The 11165-nt window shown below is 41.5% G+C and overlaps 1 protein-coding gene across 5 annotated transcripts in view; it reads right to left on the bottom strand.

Annotated features, from left to right (window-relative positions):
- rin3 (Ras and Rab interactor 3) overlaps positions 1-1258 on the bottom strand; it is a 33340-nt gene extending 32082 nt beyond the window's left edge. For 4 of the 5 annotated variants that reach the window (XM_052496628.1, XM_052496629.1, XM_052496630.1 and 1 more), the window contains exon 1: positions 751-1256. The gene's annotated coding sequence lies outside the window, so the exon portion shown is untranslated. Of the gene's footprint in view, positions 1-750 lie in introns of all 5 variants that reach the window. The other variant, XM_052496632.1, reaches the window with a different exon arrangement.
- Positions 1259-11165: the final 9907 nt, after the last annotated feature.

Genomic DNA, 11165 nt, shown 5'->3' with positions numbered 1-11165 from the left:
CATCTTGGAGTCATTATACTGTCAGATCCTATGATCTGTCAACCATACATGATACAGACAACATCTTGGAGTCATTATACTGTCAGACCCTATGATCTGTCAACCTTACATGATACAGACAACATCTTGGAGTCATTATACTGTCAGACCCTATGATCTGTCAACTGTACATGATACAGACAACGTCTTGGAGTCATTATACTGTCAGACCCTATGATCTGTCAACCTTACATGATACAGACAACATATTGGAGTCATTATACTGTCAGATCCTATGATCTGTCAACCATACATGATACAGACAACATCTTGGAGTCATTATACTGTCAGATCCTATGATCTGTCAACCATACATGATACAGACAACATCTTGGAGTCATTATACTGTCAGATCCTATGATCTGTCAACCATACATGATACAGACAACATCTTGGAGTCATTATACTGTCAGACCCTATGTCTGTATCATGTATGGTTGACAGATCATAGGGTCTTACAGGAGACGTGTCTAAAAAGGACCTAAAATGGCCACTTTCATAATGATTTTTCTCAAAAATGCTTTGTGATACAAATGTAAAAAAAACATTTAAAACATCCTTCCTCCCAATTAAGTTTCTATGTGAGAATTTTCATAACAATCTGAGATACAAAAATATTTTCTGCTACCGCTGGCGTGGAACAGTTAGAGGCTCTAAGCCCATTCTAGATATTATATTTCTATGGTAGGTACAGAGTTTGTTTCTTCATACCCAGTAGATGCGGTCTCCTGAGAGAGAACAGCTGTTTTCATCATTCTGTCGTTCGTACTCAAACTCTTTCCTAATGTCCGTCTTCAAAGCAACCCCCTCTGTCAGTCACACACAACTCCACTGGAACAATCCATGATGGTAGCCTGAGAACTCCTCCATGTCCTTGGATCTGTTCTCAATCTCCCTTTTCTATCTCACACTGTGTTCCTCTCTATCTTTATTTTTCACACTCTAGTCCCACAGTTTTCAAAAAGTTTGGTGACAGGAAAAGTATTCTCTCTCTCTCTGACTCTTTCTTTCCCCCTCCCCTCTTTCTGTGTCTCTACTTCCTGTCTCTCTGAGCGGAGTTGCTTTCAGGAAGAGGTAGACCAGTGTGGTCAGCCTGCCGCCCTCCTCTCCTCCACTCCTTCCCCCTTCACACAGCTAGCCTTCAGGTCTGCCAAGAAGATCACAGATCTCCTAAAAAAACGGTTCAAACCCTCCCTCTCTTTCTCCTCTTCTTGTCCCACTTCTCTTTCTCACACACACACTTGGTAGTTATTCTCTCTCTCTCTCTCTCTCTCTCTTGCTCTCTCTCTCACTAACACACTTGGTAGTTATTCTCTCTCTCTCTCTCTCTCTCTCTCTCTCTCTCTCTCTCTTGCTCTCTCTCTCACTAACACACTTGGCAGTTATTCTCTCTCTCTCTCTCTCTCTCTCTCTCTCTCTCTCTCTCTCTCACTAACACACTTGGCAGTTCTTCTCCCTCTTTCACACACTTGGTAGTACTTCTCTCTCTCTCTCTCACACACATACACTTGTTAGTTATTCTCTCCCTCTCTCTCCCTCCTCTCTCTCTCTCTCACTAACACACTTGGCAGTTATTCTCTCTCTCTCTCTCTCTCTCTCTCTCTCTCTCTCTCTCTCTCTCTCTCTCTCTCTCAATTTCAATTCAATTCAATTCAAGGGCTTTATTGGCATGGGAAACATGTGTTAACATTGCCAAAGCAAGTGAGGTAGACAACATACAAAGTGAATATATAAAGTGAAAAACAACAAAAATTAACAGTAAACATTACACATACAACAGTTTCAAAACAGTAAAGACATTACAAATGTCATATTATATATATATATATATACATACACATATACATATATACATATATATACATATATACATATATATATATATATATACACATATATATATATATATATATATATATATACATACATATACACAATGTACAAATAATTAAAGGACACAAGATAAAATAAATAAGCATAAATATGGGTTGAATTTACAATGGTGTTTGTTCTTCACTGGTTGCCCTTTTCTCGTGGCAACAGGTCACAAATCTTGCTGCTGTGATGGCACACTGTGGAATTTCACCCAGTAGGTATGGGAGTTTTTCAAAATTGGATATGTTTTCGAATTCTTTGTGGATCTGTGTGATCTGGGGGAAATATGTCTCTCTAATATGGTCATACATTGGGCAGGAGGTTAGGAAGTGCAGCTCAGTTTCCACCTCATTTTGTGGGCAGTGAGCACATAGCCTGTCTTCTCTTGAGAGCCATGTCTGCCTACGGCGGCCTTTCTCAATAGCAAGGCTATGCTCACTGAGTCTGTACATAGTCAAAGCTTTTCTTAATTTTGGGTCAGTCACAGTGGTCAGGTATTCTGCCGCTGTGTACTCTCTGTGTAGGGCCAAATAGCATTCTAGTTTGCTCTGTTTTTTTGTTAATTCTTTCCAATGTGTCAAGTAATTATCTCCTTGTTTTCTCATGATGTGGTTGGGTCTAGTTGTGCTGTTGTCCTGGGGCTCTGTGCGGTGTGTTTGTGTTTGTGAACAGAGCCCCAGGACCAGTTTGCTTAGGGGACTCTTCTCCAGGTTCATCTCTCTGTAGGTGATGGCTTTGTTAAGGAAGGTTTGTGAATCGCTTCCTTTTAGGTGGTTGTAGAATTTAATGGCTCTTTTCTGGATTTTGATAATTAGTGGGTATCGGCCTAATTCTGCTCTGCATGCATTATTTGGTGTTTTACGTTGTACACGGAGGATATTTTTGCAGAATTCTGCGTGCAGAGTCTCAATTTGGTGTTTGTCCCATTTTGTGAAGTCTTGGTTGGTGAGCGGACCCCAGACCTCACAACCATAAAGGGCAATGGGCTCTATGACTGATTCAAGTATTTTTAGCCAAATCCTAATTGGTATGTTGAAATTTATGTTTCTTTTGATGGCATAGAATGCCCTTCTTGCCTTGTCTCTCAGATCGTTCACAGCTTTGTGGAAGTTACCTGTGGCGCTGATGTTTAGGCCAAGGTATGTATAGTTTTTTGTGTGCTCTAGGGCAACAGTGTCGAGATGGAATTTGTATTTGTGGTCCTGGTGACTCGACCTTTTTTGGAACACCATTATTTTGGTCTTACTGAGATTTACTGTCAGGGCCCAGGTCTGACAGAATCTGTGCATAAGATCTAGGTGCTGCTGTAGGCCCTCCTTGGTTGGTGACAGAAGCACCAGATCATCAGCAAACAGCAGACATTTGACTTCGGATTCTAGCAGGGGAGGCCGGGTGCTGCAGACTTTTCTAGTGCCCGCGCCAGTTCGTTGATATATATGTTGAAGAGGGTGGGGCTTAAGCTGCATCCCTGTCTAACCCCACGACCCTGTGTGAAGAAATGTGTGTGTTTTTGCCAATTTTAACCGCACACTTGTTGTTTGTGTACATGGATTTTATAATGTCATATGTTTTACCCCCAACACCACTTTCCATCAGTTTGTATAGCAGACCCTCATGCCAAATTGAGTCGAAGGCTTTTTTTTTGAAATCAACAAAGCATGAGAAGACTTTGCCTTTGTTTTGGTTTGTTTGGTTGTCAATTAAGGTGTGCAGGGTGAATACATGGTCTGTTGTACGGTAATTTGGTAAAAAGCCAATTTGACATTTGCTCAGTACATTGTTTTCATTGAGGAAATGTACGAGTCTGCTGTTAATAATAATGCAGAGGATTTTCCCAAGGTTACTGTTGACACATATTCCACGGTAGTTATTGGGGTCAAATTTGTCTCCACTTTTGTGGATTGGGGTGATCAGTCCTTGGTTCCAAATATTGGGGAAGATGCCAGAGCTAAGTATGATGTTAAAGAGTTTTAGTATAGCCAGTTGGAATTTGTTGTCTGTATATTTGATCATTTCATTGAGGATACCATCGACACCACAGGCCTTTTTGGGTTGGAGGGTTTTTATTTTGTCCTGTAACTCATTCAATGTAATTGGAGAATCCAGTGGGTTCTGGTAGTCTTTAATAGTTGATTCTAAGATCTGTAGTTGATCATGTATATGTTTTTGCTCTTTGTTCTTTGTTATAGAACCAAAAAGATTGGAGAAGTGGTTTACCCAGACATCTCCATTTTGGATAGATAATTCTTCGTGTTGTTGTTTGTTTAGTGTTTTCCAATTTTCCCAGAAGTGGTTAGAGTCTATGGATTCTTCAATTGCATTGAGCTGATTTCTGACATGCTGTTCCTTCTTTTTCCGTAGTGTGTTTCTGTATTGTTTTAGTGATTCACCATAGTGAAGGCGTAGACTCAGGTTTTCCGGGTCTCTATGTTTTTGGTTGGACAGGTTTCTCAATTTCTCTAACCCTCTCTCTCTCTCACTAACACACTTGGCAGTTCTTCTCCCTCTTTCACACACTTGGTAGTACTTCTCTCTCTCACACACATACACTTGTTAGTTATTCTCTCTCTCTCTCTCTCTCCCTCCTCTCTCTCTCTCTCTCTCACTAACACACTTGGCAGTTATCTCTCTCTCTCTCTCTCTCTCTCTCTCTCTCTCTCTCTCTCTCTCTCTCTCTCTCACTAACACACTTGGCAGTTCTTCTCCCTCTTTCACACACTTGGTAGTACTTCTCTCTCTCACACACATACACTTGTTAGCTATTCTCTCTCTCTCTCTCTCTCTCTCTCTCTCTCTCTCTCTCTCTCTCTCTCTCTCTCTCTCTCAATTCAATTCAATTCAAGGGGCTTCATTGGCATGGGAAACATATGTTAACATTACCCAAGCAAGTGAAGTAGATAATATACAAAAGTGAAATAAATAATAAAAATTAACAATAAACATTACACTCACAGAAGAGTGTAAAGAATAAAGACATTTCAAATGTCATATTATGTATATATACAGTGTTGTAAAGATGTGCAAATGGTTAAAGTACAAAAGGGAAAATAAATAAATATAAATATTGGTTGTATTTACAATGGTGTTTGTTCTTCACTGGTTGCCCTTTTCTTGTGCAACAGGTCACAAATCTTGCTGCTGTGGCGGCACTGTCGTATTTCACCCAGTAGATATGGGAGTTGATCAAAATTGGGTTTGTTTTTCTAATTCTTTGTGGATCTGTGTAGTCTGAGGGAAATATGTATCTCTAATATGGTCATACATTTGGCAGGTTATTAGAAAGTGCAGCTCAGTTTCCACCTAATTTTGTGGGCAGTGTGAACATATCTTGTCTTCTCTCCAGGTCTGCCTACTGCAGCCTTTCTCAATAGCAAGGCTATGCTCACTGAGTCTGTACATAGTCAAAGCTTTCCTTAAGTGTCGGTCAGTCACAGTAGTCAGCTATTATGCCACTGTGTACTCTCTGTTTAGATCCAAATAGCATTCTAGTTTGCTCAGGTTTTTTGTTAATTCTTTCCAATGTGTCAAGTAATTATCTTTTTGTTTTCTCATGATTTGGTTTGGTCTAATTGTGCTGCTGTCCTGGGGCTCTGTGGGGTCTGTTTGTGTTTGTGAACAGAGCCCCAAGACCAGCTTGCTTAGGGGACTGATCTCCAGGTTCATCTCTCTGTCGGTGATGGCTTTGTTATGGAAGGTTTGGGAATCACTTTCTTTTAGGTTGTTGAAGAATTGAACGTCTCTTTTCTGGATTTGGATTATTAGCGGGTGCTCTGCCTGCATTATTTGTTGTTTTATGTTGTACACAGAGGATATTTTTGCAAAATTCTGCATGCAGAGTCTCAGTTTGGTGTTTGCCCCATTTTGTGAATAATTGGTTGGGGAGTGGACCGCAGACCTCACAACCATATAGGGCAATGTGTTCTATAACTGATTCAAGTATATTTTGCCAGAATTTTATGTTCCTTTCGATGTTGTAGAAGGCCCTTGCCTTGTCTCTCAGATCGTTCACAGCTTTATGAAAGTTACCTGTGGCGCTGAGGTTTAGGCATGTATGTATATGCCTAGGGCAACTGTGTCTAGATGGAATTTGTATTCGTGGTCCTGGCAACTAGACCTTTTTTGGAACATCATTCATTTTGTCTTACTGGGATTTACTGTCAGGGCCCAGGTCTGACAGAATCTGTGCAGAAGGTCTAGATGCTGCTGTAGGCTCTCCTTGGTTGGGGAGAGAAGCATCAGATCAAATCAAATCAAATCAAATTGAATTTGTCACACACATGGTTAGCAGATGTTAATGCGAGTGTTTAAAGTGGCTAGTGATACTTTTTCTACATCAATTTCCATTATTAAAGTGAGCTGGAGTTGAGTTAGTATGTTGTCAGCAGCTACTCAATGTTAGTGGTGGCTGTTTAACTGTCTGATGGCCTTGAGATAGAAGCTGTTTTTCAGTCTCTCGGTCCCAGCTTTGATGCACCTGTACTGACCTCGCCTTCTAGATGATAACGGGGTGAGCAGGCAGTGGCTCGGATGGTTGTTGTCCTTGATGATCTTTATAGCCTTCCTGTGACATCGAGTGGTGTAGGTGTCCTGGAGGGCCCAACACCACTTACCATCAATATAGCAGGCCCTCATGCCAAATTGTGTCAAACTTTTTGGAAATCAACAAACCATGAAAAGACTTTGCCTTTGTTTTGGCCTGTTTGTTTGCCAATTAGGGTGTGCAACGTCAATAAGTGGTCTGCCGTACGGTCATTTGGTAAAAATCAAATTTGACATTTGCTGAGTGCATTGTTTTCACTGAGGAAATGTATGGGTCTGCTGTTAATGATAACGCAGAGGATTTTCCCACGGTTGCTGTTGACGCAAATCCCACGGTAGATATTGTGGTTAAATTTGTCTCCACTTTTATGGATTGGGGTGATCAGTCTTTGGTTCCAAATATTGGGAAATATGCTAGAGTTGAGGATGATGTTAAAGAGTTTAAGTATAGCCAATTGGAATTTGTGGTCTGTATATTTTAGCATTTCATTTATTATTATTATTATATTATTATTATTATTATATAGGATGCCATCAACCCCACAGGCCTTTTTGGGTTGGAGGGTTTGTATTTTGTCCTGAAGTTCATTGAATGTAATTGGAGAATCCAGTGGGTCCTGGTAGTCTTTAATAGTTGATTCTAAGATTTGTAATTGATCAGGTATATGTTTTGCTGTTTGTTCTTTGTTATGGAGCCAAAAAGATTAGAGAAGTGGTTTATTCATACATCTCCATTTTGGATAAATAACTCTTTATGTTGTTGTTTGTTTAGAGTTTTTCAATTTTCCCAGAAGTGGTTAGAATCTATGGATTCTTCAATTACATTGAGCTGATTTCTGACGTGCTGTTCCTTCTTTTTCCGTAGTGTATTTCTGTATTGTTTTAGTGATTCACCATTGTCAAGGCGTTTCTGGGTTTCTATTTTATCGGTTGGATAGGTTTCTCCATTTCTTTCTTAGGTTTTTGCATTCTTCATCAAACAATTTGTCATTGTTGTTAATCTTTCTTAGATTGTCTACATGAAAAACAAATATTTTATATACTATTTAGGTTTTCTACTGCCAAGGTAACATCTTCACTATTACAGTGAAACATTTTGTCTAGAAGGGATTAAATTTGTTGTTGCCTAATATATATTTTTGTAGATTTCCACATTACTTTCCTTCCATCTATAGCATTTCTTAATATTATTCAGTTCATTTGATGGCTCATGATGGCTCATGATTGAGCAAAGCTCTGTTCAAGTAGAATATGATTTTGGTGTGATCTGATAGGGGTGTCAGTGGACTGACTGTGAACGCTCTGAGAGACTCTGGGTTGAGGTCAGTGATAAAGTAGTCTACAGTACTACTGCCAAGAGATGAGCTATAGGTGTACCTACCATAGGAGTCCCCTCAAAGCCTACCATTGACTATGTACATACCTAGCGTCCGACAGAGCTGCAGGAGTTGTGACCTGTTTTTGTTGGTTATGTGGTTGTAGTTTGTCTATGGGGAAATATGGGGGAGGGAATGTTGTCACCTGCAGGCAGGTGTTTGTCCCTCTGTGTGCTGATGGTGTCAGGTTCTTGTCCAGTTCTGGTATTTAGGTTGCCACAGACTACTGCATGTCCCTGGGCCTGTAGATTGTTGATCTCCCCCTCTAGGATGGAGAAGCTATCATTGTTAAAGTATTGGGATTTTATTGGGGGGATATAGGTACAGTATATGGAGCAACGGCTCTGGAGCAACAAACCGCCCTTGCTGTCTCTGCCTGGCCGGTTCCCCTCTCTCCACTAGGATTCTCTGCCTTCATCCTTATTACAGGGGCAGAGTCACTGGCTTACTGGTGCTCTTCCATGCCGTCCCTAGAAGGGGTGCGTCACTTGAGTGGGTTGAGTCACTGACGTGATCTTCCCCCTTGGGTTGTGCCGTGGCGGAGATCTTTGTGGGCTATACTCGGCCTTGTCTCATGATGGTAAGTTGGTGGTTGAAGATATCCCTCTAGTGGTGTGGGGGCTGTGCTTTGGCAAAGTGGGTGGGGTTATATGCTGCCTGTTTGGCCCTGTCCGGGGGTATCATTGGATGGGGACACAGTGTCTCCTGACACCTCCTGTCTCAGCCTCCAGTATTTATGCTGCAGTAGTTTATGTGTCGAGGGGCTAGGGCGAGTCTGTTATATCTGGAGTACTTCTCCTGTCTTATCCGATGTCCTGTGTGAAATTAAGTATGCTCTCTCTAATTCTCTCTTTCTTTCTCTCTCTCGGAGGACCTGAGCCCTATGACCATGCTTCAGGACTCCCTGGCATGATAACTCCTTGTTGTCCCCAGTCCACCTGGCCGTGCTGCTGCTCCATTTTCAACTGTTCTGCCTGCGGCTATGGATCCCAGACCTGCTGTTTTCAACTCTCTAGAGACAGCAGGAGCGGTAGAGATACTCTTAATGACCGGCTATGAAAAGCCAACTGACATTTACTCCTGAGATGCTGACTTGCTGCACCCTCGACAACTACTGTGATTATTATTATTTGACCATGCTGGTCATTTATGAACATTTGAACATCTTGGCCATGTTCTGTTATAATCTCCATCCGGCACAGCCAGAAGAGGACTGGCCACCCCACATAGCCTGGTTCCTCTCTAGGTTTCTTCCTAGGTTTTGGCCTTTCTAAGGAGTTTTTCCTAGCCACCGTGCTTCTACACCTGCATTGCTTGCTGTTTGGGGATTTAGGCTGGGTTTCTGTACAGCACTTTGAGATATCAGCTGATGTAAGAAAGGCTTTGTAAATAAATATGATTTGATTTATGTAGCACACATGAAGACATTTTCCTCTGTTGAGATAATTTCCTTATTCATTTCTAGCCAGATGTAAAATGTTCCTGTTTGGACAAATGTAATAAAGTGGGTTAGCTATATACCGAATTAGCATACCCCCTGAGACACTTCCCTGTTTCACCTGGTAGTTTGGTGGATGGGACTACCAGCTATCTGTAACCTAGAGGGCAACCAGCGGGTCCGTCTCCTCTATACCATGTTTCTTGTAGGATGACAATGTCTATATTTCCAATTTCTTTGATGAAGTCTGGGATCCTGCTCTTTAGGCCAATGGCAGAAGACCTCCAACCCTGTTGTTATCCAGTATGAGATAGTAAAAGCTTTGTGTTCCATATTGTATAGTGTTCTTCTCTCTCTCTCTCTCACACACACACACACACACACACACACACACACACACACACACACACACACACACACACACACACACACACACACACACACACACACACACACACACACACACACACACACACTTGGTAGTGCTCTCTCTCTCACACACACACACACACACACACTTGGTAGTGCTCTCTCTCTCACACACACACACACACACACACACACACACACACACACACACACACTTGGTAGTGCTCTCTCTCTCTCACACACACACACACACACACACACACACACACACACACACACACACACACACACACACACACACACACACACACACACACACACACACACACACACACACTTGGTAGTGCTCTCTCACACACACACACACACACACACACACACACACACACACACACACACACTTGGTAGTGCTCTCTCTCTCACACACACACACACACACACTTGGTAGTGCTCTCTCACACACTCAGTAGTTCTCTCTGTCTCTCTTTCATGTACACGTAGTTCTCAACGGTCCTGTCTTCTTTTCTCTGGAAGGAGTCTGGAGACTAAAAATAAATGATGTCTTGATCTGGGTTCATATGTAGAATAACGTGTGTTTTACAGTGTTACGTCTTGATCTGGGTTCATATGTAGAATAACGTGTGTTTTACAGTGTTACGTCTTGATCTGGGTTCATATGTAGAATAACGTGTGTTTTACAGTGTTACGTCTTGATCTGGGTTCATATGTAGAATAACGTGTGTTTTACAGTGTTACGTCTTGATCTGGGTTCATATGTAGAATAACGTGTGTTTTACAGTGTTACGTCTTGATCTGGGTTCATATGAAGAATAACGTGTGTTTTACAGTGTTACGTCTTGATCTGGGTTCATATGTAGAATAACGTGTGTTTTACAGTGTTACGTCTTGATCTGGGTTCATATGTAGAATAACGTGTGTTTTACAGTGTTACGTCTTGATCTGGGTTCATATGTAGAATAACGTGTGTTTTACAGTGTTACGTCTTGATCTGGGTTCATATGAAGAATAATGTATGTTTTAGCTGTTAACCTCCTCCCCATATAGTCCCTTTGGTGCTTAAACAGATCCAGAACCAGCTTTACTCTCCCCTCAAACCCAGACCCGGGGAATGTAGGGTACTTATAGCATGTGGTCGGTTTCACTTCTGCTAGTGAACACTGCACAATGGCATTCTTACCCCCCTTCAAACTGAATTGTTCCATTTTACTCTTTTCGCTCCGTTTCACACCATAGTTCATTTTGGATGCGAGCTACCCAGTCTACACTCCTCATCTCAATCCCTACTTCTCAACAAACCTGCCCATAGAAGTATTGTATTTGAATCTTCATAGAATAATTGTATGGACCTTTTTGGAGTTTCAGCCAGTGCAATTACTTTGGCTGTTTGAGTGAGCAGTCATTGAAAATTTAAACGAAATCTGCACAAATGCTTTTCCTCTCTTTGTTTATCTAAAGAAACCAAGCGTAACAAAGCAGGTGCTTCCTGTTAGTGGAGTGTGTGACACTTG

This window comes from Oncorhynchus keta, chromosome 35, assembly GCF_023373465.1.
Source record: "Oncorhynchus keta strain PuntledgeMale-10-30-2019 chromosome 35, Oket_V2, whole genome shotgun sequence".
Lineage (NCBI taxonomy): Eukaryota > Metazoa > Chordata > Actinopteri > Salmoniformes > Salmonidae > Oncorhynchus > Oncorhynchus keta.
The sequence above is the reverse complement of the archived record's forward strand: the minus strand, read 5'-3'. Positions and strand labels throughout refer to the sequence as shown.